Genomic DNA, 14,816 nt, shown 5'->3' on the forward strand with positions numbered 1-14,816 from the left:
GCTGGGGAGGGCAAGGGAATGCAGGCAGGGGGATGCAGGCTCTGGGGGATGCAGGCAGGGGGATGTAGGGAATGGTGGATGCAGGATGGGAGAAGGGAGGAGCTGTACTGCGGGGCAGGGATGCTGCGAGGGCTGCAGGGCAGGCAGAGGGGTGAGAGATGAGGGGCTGGACCCTTCCCTGGCCCATCACCCTCTGCCCTTCCCACCCCCATGAATCCCTCTGCCCTTCCCTCCCCACTGTAGGAAGCAATGCTGGGGGTGCCCCAGCCCCCAGGAGAGCTCCAGCTGCACATGTCCCTGCAGATGTGGGACAGTAAAGGGCGCAGGAGGGCTCAGCGGCCCCGGGATTCCCCCCAGGGTGGCTCCTGAGATGGGCACACCTCGGTGCATGGACACAGCCGTGCCACAGACTCCTCTTCCAGTCTGGCTTAGCCTGGCAATGCCACGAGAGCAGCCTCCATCCCCCAGTCCCCCCCAGTTGCCTGTACCCCCCTGCACAGCTCTCAGAGACGCCAGCTTCGCACGAAACCTCAGCAGCTCCCAGCTCAGGAACCGCTGCAGGGCACGGGATGCGAGGGAGGAGCGGGATTTGCCCCTCCAGGCTGAACCGAGCCCTCTGGAAGGGCTGACGTGGTGATGCCACGCTCTGCTGCCACCATTTTAGGACACTGTGCAGAGGACAGACCCTGTCCGGCCCCTCCAGGACCTCCCTGGCTGCCCTCTGCCTCCCACGCTCCCTCCCCCAGATGTTTGGGATATCTGGTCCTTTCCCGCTCCAGCCCAGTGACAAATGCTTGCCTGAGCTCGGTTTATTATTGTAAGAGCCTGGAGCTGGCTCTGGCCAACTTTCTGCCTGGGGCTAAGCCAGCAGCTGCAGGGCACCCTCCGGCACAGCCACCCCGGGGACGGGCTGGCCCTGCCCGGGCACTCTCTGAGAGTGCCCAGGGTGGCACCGACCCTGGCATTGCCCAGCGCCTCGGGGGGCATCAGGAGCCCGGGGAAAACCCCAGCCCAGGCAGGGTACGAGGGTGGGATCTGCACCCCCGAGCTGGCAGGGCGGGGAGAGGCGAGGGGGGTTTGTTGAGACCCCCCCAAACCCCCTGCTCCCTTTGCCCTGCCCTGCCCACGGATGGGATGCTGTGGGCTGCAGCACTCGGTGATCGATGGCCGAGGCGGGGACTTGCCAAGCCCTGCGTGTTTGGAAGGCGCCGTGTTTGTCTTGGCAGGAGCAGGGATGTCATCTCCTCTGCCTCGCACGGTGACGAGCTGGGAAAGCCTCCGGGGGGCTGTGCCGGAGCGGTGCCCCTGCGGGACCCCGGGCAGCAGCGGAGGGGTCTGACCCCAGGGGCTGAGCGAGGTCCCAGCGAGGCCAGAGGTCAGGCAGAGACACCCCCTGGGTGTGTCGAGGGGGACACGGGGACAAACTGAGCCTGTCATCCCCTGGCAGAGCAGGTTTGGCCATCCGGGTGTGCCTGCAGCTGGCAGAGCTGCCCCCAGCCCGGGTGCTGCCCGCAGGGTCACCGAGCTGTGAGCTCTGCTGCTGCTGGGGAAACTGAGGCAGGCTGGCAGCTGGCAGCAGGGCCATGGACAGGGGGCTGAGGGGCCGTGAGTATGGCAGGCGCTGGCCAAAGCAGCCTCTTGTGCAGGGAGCAGCCCGGCGGGAGCTCGCTCTGCCCGGAAAGGTGCAGCGAGGACATGAAAGGTGCCTGGCCATCGATCGATGTCCTGCCCAGCGCCCGCGGCAAAGGCGTTTGAAGAGCAGCTCCGGCTGAAGGCAGCGAGGCGCTGGGCGGTCGATAGCCGCCTGCGAGGGCGGGCTCGCGTCCTGCTGGGGTCCCCAGGCACAACGGGAGCCCGAGAGGGGGGAGGTGAGTGCTGGTAGTGTCTGCAGTGTGGGGTATTGATGGGCATGGGGATGGGAGAGGCTGAGACTCCTGAAACTGCTGCAGTAAGCACTGCCCCGGGACTGAGGCTTTTCCCTTCCCAGCTGCAATCAGGACGCCTGGGATGGCAGTGCTGACACACAAGCCCTTCCCAGGACCGTGGGCAGAGGGTGCCCGGTGCTGCCTGCACCAAGCCTGACTGTGGTGCCCATCCTGCTCTGCCCCGTGATGGTTTCTAAGCCAGAGGGACAGTTGGGATGCCCACTCCTGGCATTCCTGCAGTCTGGCTGGCAGTGCTGAGGTCACCCATCCTTGCAGCTCTCAGTGCTCCAGAGAAAGGAGCCATCACCTGCCTTTACGTGAAGCCAGCCCCACATCACCGATCCTCCAGCCTGGCCCCACAGGCACAGCCCCAGGCTCTGCAGCAGCAGCAGCATCATGGTGCCCATGCCTGGCCATGCCTGAGGATCCCTGGTGCCCTCTGGCTCACATGAGACCAAAGCATGATGTGGGACCACACCTGTGCCACCCCACAGGCTGCCATAGGAATGGGCAGGAGCTGTGCCAATGGCAAACAGCCCTGCACTGGTGGCTCTGGGGCCCAGTGAGCCAGTCCCAACACCCCCACATTGCCATGGGGTGCTCTGTGCTGGGGGGCTGATGTGGAGGGACACTGGGGCACAGAGGTGTGTGCACAGGATGGCAGGGATGTGTCACAGCATGGCTGTGCCCCCTCCAACACACCCCCATGCACACCTAATCTATGAATACAACCGTTTTGGAGGGCTACAAGACCCTTTTACTGTTTTAGGGAGAGGCTGATATCCTGTGGCTGCAGTGGCCATGCAGGAGGTGGCACCAGGAGCCAGGCCACTGGGCCAGGAGCAGCAGCATCCTCAGATCAAGGGACGCATCCAGAGTGCCTGGGCTGAGCTTCACTGCTGCCTGGAGCCATTCCCAGCCCCCACAGATATAGGGAGATGCTCAATGTTATCTGTGTGAGAAGGATAACTGAGTAAGTCAATAGTTTTTAGATGACTCCCCAATTTTCTGGGGTGTCCAGGGGCTTTCCTGACACGGGGAGGGAGTGTGGGCAGAGGGTGGGGGCCAGCAGCTCTGTGGCACAGCCCTGACGTGCCGGTGTGCCACGTAAGTGGGTCAGTGGTGCTGCTGTGGGCATTGGTGTGCACGGAGGAGCTGCAAAGGACAGGACAGAGGCAGCTGGAATGGCTCAAGGGCTGCAAGAAACTGGGACACGTCCATGCACGTGGGTCCACACAGAGAAGTTGGTCCGGGAGCTGGATCAGCTCACAGGGATAACAGCACCAGGCACTTGGAGAGGATTTTGGCTGCAGTGACTCAGCAAGTGCTCAGCTCCAGGATCCTGCCCTGGGATGTGTCCAGTGGTGGCTGCCCCATTCCAGCCAGGGCAGAGGGATGGATGTTCCAGCCTGGCATGGCCCAGCCAGCCCCAGCATACCTCTCGGGTGGAGGAGGGATGGTCAGCCCAGCCCAGCCCGGGTTTGTGTGGGAATGCTGGTGAAAGGGTTCTCTGTGGAGACTGGAGGAACTGGGAGAGCCCCAGTTTGAAGAGAGCTGACTCCCCAGCCCTCTTCCAGGAACACAGCCTTCCTCTCCCTTTCCCAGCGACATCCCGTGGAAATGATGCTCCTGCTCCGGGTCGCCGTGGCAACCAGCAGGCCCAAGAGGAGTGGGATGCAGGATCTGAGCCCCATCCCTCCTGCACTGGGACCCTTCCCTGCACCCCACAGCTCCCTCAGCCCAGGGCTGGCTCCTTGCCGGGGGGCTGCACCTCTCCAAGGTCAGGCTCCAGCTGGGGGTCAGGGAGGCTCAGGGAGCTGATGCTGGTGCCGGCACGTGCCTTGTGGGAAGCTGTCTCCCTGCCTTGCCCTTCACCACATCCCTCCCCAGCTGCTGCCTCAACTTCAAAGCCACTAAAGGCCACATGGCCTGGAGCATCTTCTCCATATCACTTCCAGGGAGAAGAAGATTCTTTGAAACCCCCCGGCCCTTCTCCCCTCCTCTGCAGGGTAATTTCCATTTTTTTCAAAATCCCACTAAAAAGGAGCCTTTTTCCTCTTTGTTTCTCTTCTCTCTCTCTTTCTTTCTTCCCCTTGTCTTTGTCAGCTAAAAATATGCAACCCACCAGGGAGGGCGGGTGGGGGGAGCTGCTGCTGCACCGAAGGTGAGCGCCAGACTGGGCTGGAAGAGCCACTGGAGGGAAATGCAGGTGCTCCCCCCACCTTTGGGAGGGCTCCTGCCCCAGAGGGTCCCTTTGCTCAGGGTGGGCTCAGGGCTTTGCCCTCAGCGTGCTGGGCATGCCTGGGAGGCGGCAGCCGAGCTGGAAGGCAGAGCCTGCTCAGGACCTGGTGTGACACAGCGCTCCGTGCAGGGGGCAGGCACAGATCCGCGTGTCCCGGCTGTTCCCGGGGAGCTGGGGGATGCCGGGGATGCCCGTCCAGCGGGGGCGGGATGTCCCGGAGCCCCGCGGGGACCTGACCCCGCAGGGCACGGATCAAAGCAGGGCCGACAGCTCCGGGATGCAGCGTGGGAGGGACGTGGGCGGCCTGGCAAAGGAAGGATGTGATTTACCCAATATCCTCCTCCAACCAAAGAAGGGATGGAGGAGAAAAACATCCCGGGGGTTCCATGTCTTGGGGAGATGCTGTCAGGGGCTTAGAGGCACCGAGCGGTGCCAAAGCCAGCTGGGAAATTAAACTGGGATGAATCACCCGGAGCCGGGAGCATTCACCTGAGCTACAAACCTGCCACAAACTCGGAGAAAACACATTTCCCAGCTCCCAGCATTGCTATCTTAAGACTCGTCCAGCTTTGCAGGAAGGTGACAGACTTCAGAACTGGCTCACTATTTCTTGCCGCCCCCCTCGCTCGCCCCCTCAGGCACGGGAATGCTGCAGCAGGATGTCTCGGCGTGGGGGGACGAGCAGCCAGGGCTGCCCTCCGGAGATCCTGCGGGATGCCGGAGCCGGGCCCGCGGGCAGCGCCGACCCCCGGCTCCTGCAGGGCTGAGGGGACGGGCCGGGAGCGGAGACCGGGGAGCCAAACGTGTTGAGAAGGCAGGAGACACAGTAGGAAAAAATGTCCAGGGCAGCTGTGGGTCAGGGGATTTACTGGCGCCCTGGGATGGAGGTGTGAGAAACGGGGAGGTGACAGAGCCGCTGCTGCTACTGGAGCGGGGAGACGCCGACACGGGGTGCTCCAGACAGCGCTGCTTGGGCCGGGGGGGCCTCCGTGGCTTGGAGGGCCGGGGGCAGCTCGTTCAGAGGATGCCTTGGCTACTTCAAACGAGCTGGCAGACCCCAGCCCCGGGGACAGCTCGGGCGGGGGCTGTGTGTGATTTATGGAGTGGGGGATGAGGCAGGAGGAGGCGGCGGCAGCGGGACGCACATGGCAGGCGCTGACGGAGGGGAAAGGGCTGCCCGAGCAGGACGGGGTGAGCCCCGGCTGGCCAGCACAGAAATTCCTCAGCCTTGCCCCGAGCTCGGATTTACCCCGTGGCGATGAGGATGGTTCCGCCGGGCGGCAGGGGCTTGGGGCAAGTCTGCTCTCAGGAAAGCAGCCTGGTGCTCAGCGGCAGGGAGGGAGCAGGGCACGTCCTCACTGGGGGCTGTCTGGACAGATTTCCCCTCTTCTCCCACGGCATCAACGTGTCCCCCCCAGAGGCGACATCAGGGCGGGGAGGCCTTTGGCAGGGGGTAAACTGAGGCAGGGTGGGGGACGCCTGGCCCCGTTTCATGGCTCAGGACGTGGCGGCTCTGGGATTCCCAGCCCCAGCTTATCCGGGGCCCCCGGAGCTGGTGGGACCAGGCGGCTCCTGATGGGCACCCAGCGCTCGGAGAGCCCTCACGCCTCCGCCGGATGGCGATGTGCCCGTGGGAGCAAGGACATCCCGGATCCTTCCCGCGCCCGGGCAGGTGGCGTCGGGTGTCCGCAGCTGAGCCGCCTTTGATCCCCGGCCAGGCCGGGGCTCGCTTTCCGTCACCTGCTGCCCTCCCGGAGCGGGGCCAAGAGCCCCGGGCAGCGCCCATGTGCCAGACACGGCCGCTCTGCCCGCACGTCCTCCGGCCCGGGGGGGCAGCGGGGCGCCCGAGGCAGCATCCTGCCAGTGCACCCTGCCCCACGGATCCTGCCAATGGATCCTGCTCCATGGATCCTGCCCCACGGATCCTGCTCCATGGATCCTGCCTGCCCCATGGATCCTGCCTGCCCCATGGATCCATCCTGCCCCATGGATCCTGCCTGCTCCATGGATCCTGCCCCATGGATCCTGCTCCATGGATCCATCCTGCCCCATGGATCCTGCCTGCCCCATGGATCTTGCCCCATGGCAGCTCCTCAGCTCGGGGTGGGCAGGGCAGGGCCCTGGCAGAGCCCCAGCCCAGAGACAGCAGCTCCAGGCACTTTTCCTGTAAAGTTTCCATCGCCTTTCATTGCTGCAATCACGGGAGGAGCAGGCAGCAGGGTGTGGGTGCTGCTGGAGCACGGGGGTCAGTGCCCAGGCACACAGGTACCTGTGCCAGCACATGTGTGTGAGCAGGAGCGAGGGCACACACACACAGAGACCTCCCTGTGCATCCCTGAGCGGGCTCTGCACGCCTGTGAGACTGCAGCATCCCTCTTGCTGCAGCGTTTCCCAGCGTGTGCAGCCTAATGAGCCGGCACAGCAGAGTTAATTGGGGGACAGGCAAGCTGAGCTCGTCATTAAGGAAGGCACTGCAGCAGGTACCGGTGACAAGATGCTGCTGCCTTGTCCCCCCGGGCTGATGGCAGCGCTGCAGGGGACAGTGACAGCCTGAGTCCCCCGGAAGGATGGCTGGAGATGAGCATCCCACGTGCTGTAGCCCTCGCCCAGGGCCAGCTCCATTAGCAAAAGCAGCCAGGGAGTGGGAATTGCTGTTGTCGGCATGGAGGAATGAATGTGCCAGACTTTACCGTGGATACCCAGCCCTGGAGATGGCGGCTTGTGCACAGCCCTGTTTGCTTCCTGTCCCCAGCTCCTTCCAGCAGGAACACGTCCCTGTGGTGCACACTGACTCTGGCTGTCAGAGCTGCCCCCTCAGCTCCCACCATTAGGTTCTAGAGGAGCAGGCAGCAGAGGGGACAGAACAGCCGGCTCCCAGCAGCGTGGTGAGACTGTGCCAACAGCCCACAAGGACGGGGAGCCTTGCTCAGGGCTGTCAGATTCTCGCTCAAGAAACTCAGAGAACTGGAAAGGAGCCTTCCCCGCCTTCACAGCCAGGAGCTCCCACACTCCTCCTCCCTCCCTCTGCGGCTGTCTTGCTGGCCATGCCTCTCCCTGGGGCCATGTCCTCACAAGAGGTGTCCACAGGTGCCCCTGGGAACCTGGCTGCTCCTGTGGGCATCTCCATCTGGAGGGCTGGGAATGCCCCTTCTGTCCCTTCCAGTGGGTGATCCCTCTGGAACAAAATGGTGGGCCAAGAGCCTGTCCTGCAGGCTGGAATGATCCTGCTGGAGCAGAATCCAGCCCTCTGCCTTCTGCCTCTTCCCTCCATCAGTGCAGCCCTGCATGCCCTGCCCCAGCCACCAGTGCCACAGGCAGAATAAAAGCTTCCACAGTGAGCGTCCCCCTGACCAGATTTGCTCTGCTCCCTGATGAGGGGCTCAGTCAGCAACTGCTGGGCTCCTGTCAGGGGCACCTGAGTGTTTACGAGTTGATAACCTTATCACAGACACATCCCTAATTAAGCTTGTTAGCTCTTTATGATAAACAACATATGGGCTGGGGCCAGTGTGCTCCTCAGGCCCGTGTGCTCCCTGGCAGCCATGCAGCCCGTGGGGCAGGGCAGGCAGAGAACAAGCAGCCCTGTGTTTGTGCCTGCCTCTCCCTCCCCTTCACAAAATGAACCTTCAACCCTATGGCTTCGCTGACCCTCCAAACCATAATATTAGTCCTGGGTTTCTGCTCTGGACTGGGGTAAGCAGGAGGGGGCTGGGTTGGACAAGACTGTCAAGGCTTTGCCAGTGCTGCAGGATCCCCTTCCTACTCCTGCAGGGTCTGGGGCAGCACGAGAGAGACCTGCAGTGTGCTGAGGGCTGGGAGATGAAGGCATGATAGAGAGCAGCAGCTCTGCTCCTCACAGGAAGAAATGATGGGACAGCAGTGCAAACTGCTGGGGTTACCCAGGCCTGGTGACCCAACCCAGGATGGTTTCTTTGTCTGCTATCTGGTTGGTAGCTGGAGATATCCATCCATCCATCCATCCATCCATCCATCCATCCATCCATCCATCCATCCATCCATCCATCCATCCATCCCCACAGGCAGAGCAGGATGCTAGCAGGGTCCCCTGGCATGGCTCACCCATGCATCCTCCACACCATCTATCCTCATCTTCATCCCTCCTGCTCCCCTATCTATCCCCCAGACATCAACCCTTGCCTTCACTCCTTCTTCTGTCCTATCAATCCTCCTCACCACCCGCCCTTGCCTCCATTCCTCCTCCTCCTCTCTCTCACCCATCTCCCTGCTCTCCCTAAGCTCGGAGCACTCATCACCTGCCCCCCACAATCTCATTAATTACCAGCGTACATCTCTGGGGCCAGAGCTGTTAGGGGGAGCAGGGCGAGCACCCGCTCGCTCCCCCTCCTCACACTCTGCCTTTCTTATCTCCGAGATCCCACCTTGCTGGCGGAGGAGTGAGGCAGGACGCTGCTCCCCTGGGGAATGGCAAGCCAGGCGATAACGAAATCGCAGCGCGAGGAGAAATTACCTTGCCTGAATTTTAAAAACTTCTCGCCGAGGTTGCCGTGGTAACTGAAAGGTGCATCACGTTGCTCTGACAACCCCGAAACAGACAGGTTTTTGCCTGGCGGGCTCGGAAGCGGCAGGTTTTGGGGAGGGAGGAGCCCGGTGTGCTGGGGAGCAGGGCTGTTCAGCCCCGAGCGCCCGAGGCAGAGATGTCTCCCTCCCCATAACCAGCAGCTGCATCACTACCCCACCACAATTTCCAACCTCGCCCCATCCATCTCTCCTCGGAAACAATGGAGCAAGAGGAATAAGGAGCTCCAAGCCCAACCATACAGTCCTTTGAGATGGTGGCAGGGTGGTGGGATGGGCTCCAGGTTGGTCCACCCTGCTGTGGGCATCCCTGGCTCTGCAGGGGTAGCTGGGAGCCCCAGCAGGCAGCCTGGGGACCTCTCTGCAGCCTGTTTGGGGAGTGCGTTGTGCACCCAGCATTGCTTTGGGCTCCAGGACCCCAGGAGAGTGCCAGCAGCATTGTCCCAGTCCGTGTAAATCACTCTGCCACGGAAATAGCCCCAGTGGGGTTGAAAAATAGCAGGTGACTCACGCAGAGCAAAGGGTCCAAAATAGCCCCTCCGGAGCACTCCTAAAATTAGTTTCCCTCCCGGGAGGTCCCAAGTACTGTGTCCTTGCCAGGGCACAGCCGTGGTGCTGAGCCTGCCCGGCTGCTGCCACCATGGCCACTTCCCTCTGGGGCCAGGGACACAGGGCTCCCTTTGCTGGTCCCATCCCTCCCATATCTCCTGAATACCCACCCCTGGGTGTGACTGTGCCGTGCATCTCTGAGTGTCTGTCAGAGCTATGTGGCTCCTGTGGCTGCCAGGCTGTTTCTCGGGGGATGCCCCATGTAACACTCGCACACACCCAGCGAGATGCAGGCACCAAAAATGCCCAGTCTTGGAAGCTGCGAGCTAGCAGGGCACCAAGGACTCGCCCCCATCCTGCTCCCTTTGCTCGGGTTTCGGTGGGAGGGATGCCGAGGCAGCGGATCAGGTGTTTCCAGCCCCAGTGAGCCCCGCAGACAGCCGGGTTTTCCCGCACCACCTCGCCCACCTCGCTGTTCCCCCATGGATGGCAGCCCCAGCTCGCTGCTCCCACCCGCCGCCGGTGCTGGGGCCTGGGGGGACACACGGAGGGACCCCGGGAGCAGCTCCCGCTCTGCTGGCACGGCCGGGAGCGCTCCCCATGCCGGGCCACGGCTGCTGCTGCGCGGGGGAGCTGTACCCAGCTAATTAGAGGAAGGGATGAATAATTCCTTTTTATAATGCAACGTCGCACGGCAGATGCCGTCTGCCTCGGCGCGCCGCGCGCGGGAGCCCGCGATATTCTGCTCTCAGCAGAGTTATTTATACACTGGGACATTTTTCAAAGCGCCGCTTTGATGGTCTTCCACCAGCTCGGAAAAAAAAGTAGTCCATCCCAAAATAACCCGAGTGAAAGTCACAGCTCTTCATTACGCGCAGCTTCAACCGGGGGGCTCGGAGAACAAAAACCCGTCACATTCCTCCCATCAAATCCACCCTTTTCAAGTGCATTTCAAACAGGTTCAAACCGCCGCGGCGGCGGCCAGACGAGCGCTAATGATGCTGCGGGCACATCCCGCCGGGGAGACGGATGGGGCTGGGGCCGCGGGCTTTAAGCAGCTTCCAGAGCCGACAGATGTTTTGGGGTGCCCAGGACAGGGTCCTGGGAGAACTGCAGTGGGATATGCTGGGAAAATGCTTCTCTTGCCTGGTTTTCGGTTCTGCAGGAAGCAGTTTTTCTCCCCAAACCAGGCTTTGGAGGAGGGGAACAAGCACCATATAAATTTTTTTAGGAACTGGAGCAAAAAAGGCCCAGTCGCTGTTTCTCAATTGCACCTGCATGCACACACCTCGCAGGTCTGGTTGCTGCTAAAGGGAAAAAAAAAATGGGTGGAGGTAAAGAGATTTTTGTAGGTGGTGACAAATTCCTGTGAAAACGTTTTTGACATGAAATCGTCTCCCATTCAAGCTCCCCTCCCTCCTCCCCCACTCCCATACCAGGTGAGGGCCTGGGCTGCTCACTCCTGTCAGCCCGCGGGCTCTGTGCAGCTCAGGGGGGTTCAGGTTTTCCCCATGGCCAGGCTCTGGCTCTCTCCCTGGGCCCCCAGGGCTGCCCGCAGCGAGGCTGGCACTGCCTGCCCGCAGCCCCCCGGTGCCCCCGCACAGCCCCCTCGTTCTCTCCATCCTCTCCGCTGCCCGGGGCTCAGTGCGGCTGCGGCCCAGCCCGGGGCTCATTGCTGCTGATGGACGGCTCATTGCCGCAGGCAGCGAAGAGTCTCTGCTGGGAAAACCGCTTCTTTACCCTCCAAATCTGCACGTTCCAGCATTTCTGCAAGGCTGGAGCATCTCCCCTGGGAGAGCATGGCATTGGAAGATGCCCAAGGGCTCAGGACAGCGTGAGCTGCCTGGATAGGGGATAAGCATGCTGGATGTAGCCACAGGTCCCAGGCTCCGGGATCCCAGCCCCCATCTGTTTTTAATTTTTCCCAACAACAAGAGCCCCCACACCCCACCCCCCAGGGCTGCAAATGGCCTCCACGTTGCTGCAGATGGCGAGTCAATTGAAACCATCCTTTTCTTTCCACCCCAGTGGAGAAACCTGGACCATGCGGTTCCCAAAATCACATCCAAGTAGAATAGCCAAGGGATAAGGGACACACCTCCCCTTCCTCAGCCACCCTGGTGCTGTGGGGCTGGGGATGAAGTGTCCAGGATGACATGGTGGCTGGTGCAGGGCCGCAGGTGCTCCATGCCAAGAGGCAGGAGGGGTGCTGGTGTAGTGAGCACCTGGAGCAGGGTGCCCACACCCTTCCCAACCCCCTTTATCTGTGCATCCTCCCCCTCCTCTGTCCTTTTCCTGCCCTTTGAGCATCCCACACAGGCAGGGTGCCACAGCAGCACCCATGGTGTGCTGGCAGGATGCTGCACCATGGCCCTGCCCATCCTCCCAGCAGAGCCCCACAGCTGAAACCAGGGCCAGGGGGTTGTGGGGCATTTGGGTAAAATAGGGAAAACTGTTCCAGGGCAATTACGAAGTAGTTTAGTAGCTCAGGAGAGGATGGACCAACATGGTGGGGAAGAGAAAAGGAGGCAGCCTGAGGCAGAGTGGGGAAAGGCACTGGAGAGGAGCAGGAGCACACACATGGACACATAGGTGCATAACGTCACACACTGACTGTGCCCCCTGCCCCAGGCTCTCCCATGGCAGCAAACACCACCTCTCCCTCCAGATGCCCCTTTGGCACCAGGATACAAACCCCATGGAGCCGTCGGTGCCTGGCTTTGGCTGACACTCAGCATGAGCACAGCCTGTGGTCCCAGCTCTCTCCATGCCTGTCCTGCTAGGCACAGGAGGCTTTTTGGCAGGGGGAATGCAGGAAAGCTAACCCAATCCACAGAGAGTCATGGAGCCTCTGGCAGCCCCAAACACAAGGATGTGTTCCTGCCTGCAAGCAGAATTCCAGTGACAGTGCAGGAGAGTCTGGGGCTGGCCATGGAGAGTGCTGAGCTCTGCCATGGGTTGGTAACTCCGGTGATTAAGGAACACTCAGGAGGAAAGCTGTTCACACTGATGGTTTGGCTGCATTCCTCGCTTCAATTAGCACGCAGGAGCTCCAAAGGCCTCCTGGAAAGCCAGGGCATAGCAGGCTTGGGAATTTAACATTAATAATGCTGAAAGCCAGCCAGAAAAATCTCAAACTTTGTAACTACTCCAACAGGGGCCTTAGATTCTGCATATTGTAGGTGCTGGAAGGAGCTGCAGGCTGTTGGAGCCGAGGCCCTAAAAGACACCCTGCAGCTGCCCTGTGCCTAGAAGGAGCCCCTGGCTGCAGTCCTGCTCCCATGTGCCTATTGCCCATGGCAAAGGGCTCATGTCACACCTTTGAGTGTCCCCCCTTCCTCCCTAGCCTGGGGTCTCCACCTGCTCTGGGGCTTGGTGCCTTTAATTTTCCATTGTCAGCCACGGAGAGACCTTGAGGCTGCTCAGCCGTAAGGAAACCGAAGCATGGGAGTGCAGTGAAGCTCTGCCCATCCAGGGACTGAGCTGCATCTCCTCCTAGGCCTGCCTGGCTACACAAGCCTCTCTCCAGTATACTCTGTCCCTCTGCATTCCTGGTGGGACCAGCTTCAGCCCCCCAGCACTTTGACAGTGCCCCACCACCCTTTTGGGGCATCCTGGCTCAGGCTCAGCCCCAGTGGGACTGGTGCGCTGGCAGCCCTGCAAGCCATGCCCAAGGCAGCTCCCCCCCTGCTCCGAGGGGGACCCTGCCTTGTCACTGCACAATTCTGGGGCTGGCCCCATCCCAGGGCTTCTCCTCCCGCCCCCAGAGGTCGGTCCCCGGGGAGGCAGGGACACCATGTCCCTCTGGAGGCTGTGGGCCACGGTGCATTCAGTCACGAACAGCCGCGCTGCGCTGCCTAAATTGGAGGCGCGGGTGCTGGCAGGCGGTGGTGCCTCCGTGCCCTGCCCCAGTGCCTGGCATGGGGCTCAGGGCCTGCCTGGGATTGGGGAGGATGCAAACCCCACTCTCCCCAGCTTCTCTTGTTCCCTGGGCACCCAGCAGCAGTGCCCAAGCCCAGGAAAGTGGGCTTTAACCATCTGACAAGAGGGGGTGGTTACAAGCCCAGGACCCCATTAAAGCCTTGCCCCAGGAAGGGACCCTGCTTTGGGCATCCGCTTCCAGCAGTTATCCCCATCAGCAGATCCCTGTGCCCCCATGGCTCCCCAAGGAGGTACCAGCTGGGGCTGGCTCAGCTCCGGGCACTGAGGCAGTGCTTGGCTGCAGCAAGGAAGGAGTGAATCTGACAGAACACTGCTGTGCCCACTGCAGGCCCTCCCCCCGTGCCCGCAGCATCACCCCTTGTCAGAAGGACGCACTGGGACAGGGATCGATGGGCTGGGAAGAAGCTGAGCTACACAAATGCACTTTATCGATCCATCGAACCCACCTGCTGGGAAACAAACCCCCCCATTTACAGCACAGAGCACTTCAGAGTGGCCAGTGGGACACACAGGGAGTGGGGGAGGCTGCCAAGGGCACACGGGCCCCATCGCAGTGCACCAGGGCTGCCTTTCCTGTCACTCCCCTCGGGGGAAGCAGGAGCCGTCACTTTGAGGTTGTTTCAAGACAGCCGGCTTCCTCTGTGGAGCCGAAGAGGGAATGTCACAGGCTAGGGAGAAGCCCTGGAGCCCCAGCGATGCTCGGCAGCCCGGCACAGACACTGTCAAGCTGGGCCACGCCTGCCACCTGGTGGAACGGCCCGGCCACTCTGGCAGGGTCCCCACGCCCTGCGGTCCCGGTCCTGATGCAGGAATGGGGGCATTCCCCAGCGTGGCTCATGCCAAGCCAGGCACCCCTCAAAAATCAGGCAGCAGCCTGACAGTGAGTGCAACAGTGGCTGAGTGCAGCTAGAGCAGCAGGCAAAGCAGGATTCACCCATTCCAAAAAGCAGCCAGAGGATGCTGGCCTTGACCCCCAGAAGGGCATTGCACCAAGCATGAATGGTGAAGCTGCTCCTGCTTCATCCTACCCCTTCCTACACCCACCTGGACATCAGGAGAGCCCACTGCTGGCTCAGCTGTGTGTGAAGGCTGAGCAAGATCCCACAGCCAACAGCACCAGCAAAGGCAGAGCTCAGGGCTGAGATGGGCTCTGATTACCCTGGCTCTTGTAAAGAGGAGTGCGAACAAGGCACAGCACAGCAGAGAACAGAAAGGCAGTAACGGGACAGCTGCAGGACACCTCTGGGGAACCTCATCCTCCCATCACCCAGCCTGCAGCTCCCCCACAGCACCGAGGCAGCCCAGAAGAAGCCGAGGTGGAGCACAGGAACCTTCCCAGAGGTGCCACACGTCACCCCCTCCCTGCCCACCAAAGAGCCAGCAGGTAAGACCCAGGGCTCTGGGCAAGTGCAGACACTGCTGCTGCACCTCTCCTGCTCCTACAGTGATGGCAAGAAGGGCTGCAGAGAGATCTGATGCTGCACCAGCCACCACCCAGGCTGGAGCTGTGAGAAAGATGCTGAGAACAAGGCACAGCACAGAGATGAAAGGAAGGAGGGGAGTGGAGAGCTGCATGGAACGGAGACTCCAGGATGAAGTCT

Source organism: Zonotrichia leucophrys, chromosome 12 (assembly GCF_028769735.1).
Source record: "Zonotrichia leucophrys gambelii isolate GWCS_2022_RI chromosome 12, RI_Zleu_2.0, whole genome shotgun sequence".
Taxonomy (NCBI): Eukaryota; Metazoa; Chordata; class Aves; order Passeriformes; family Passerellidae; genus Zonotrichia; species Zonotrichia leucophrys.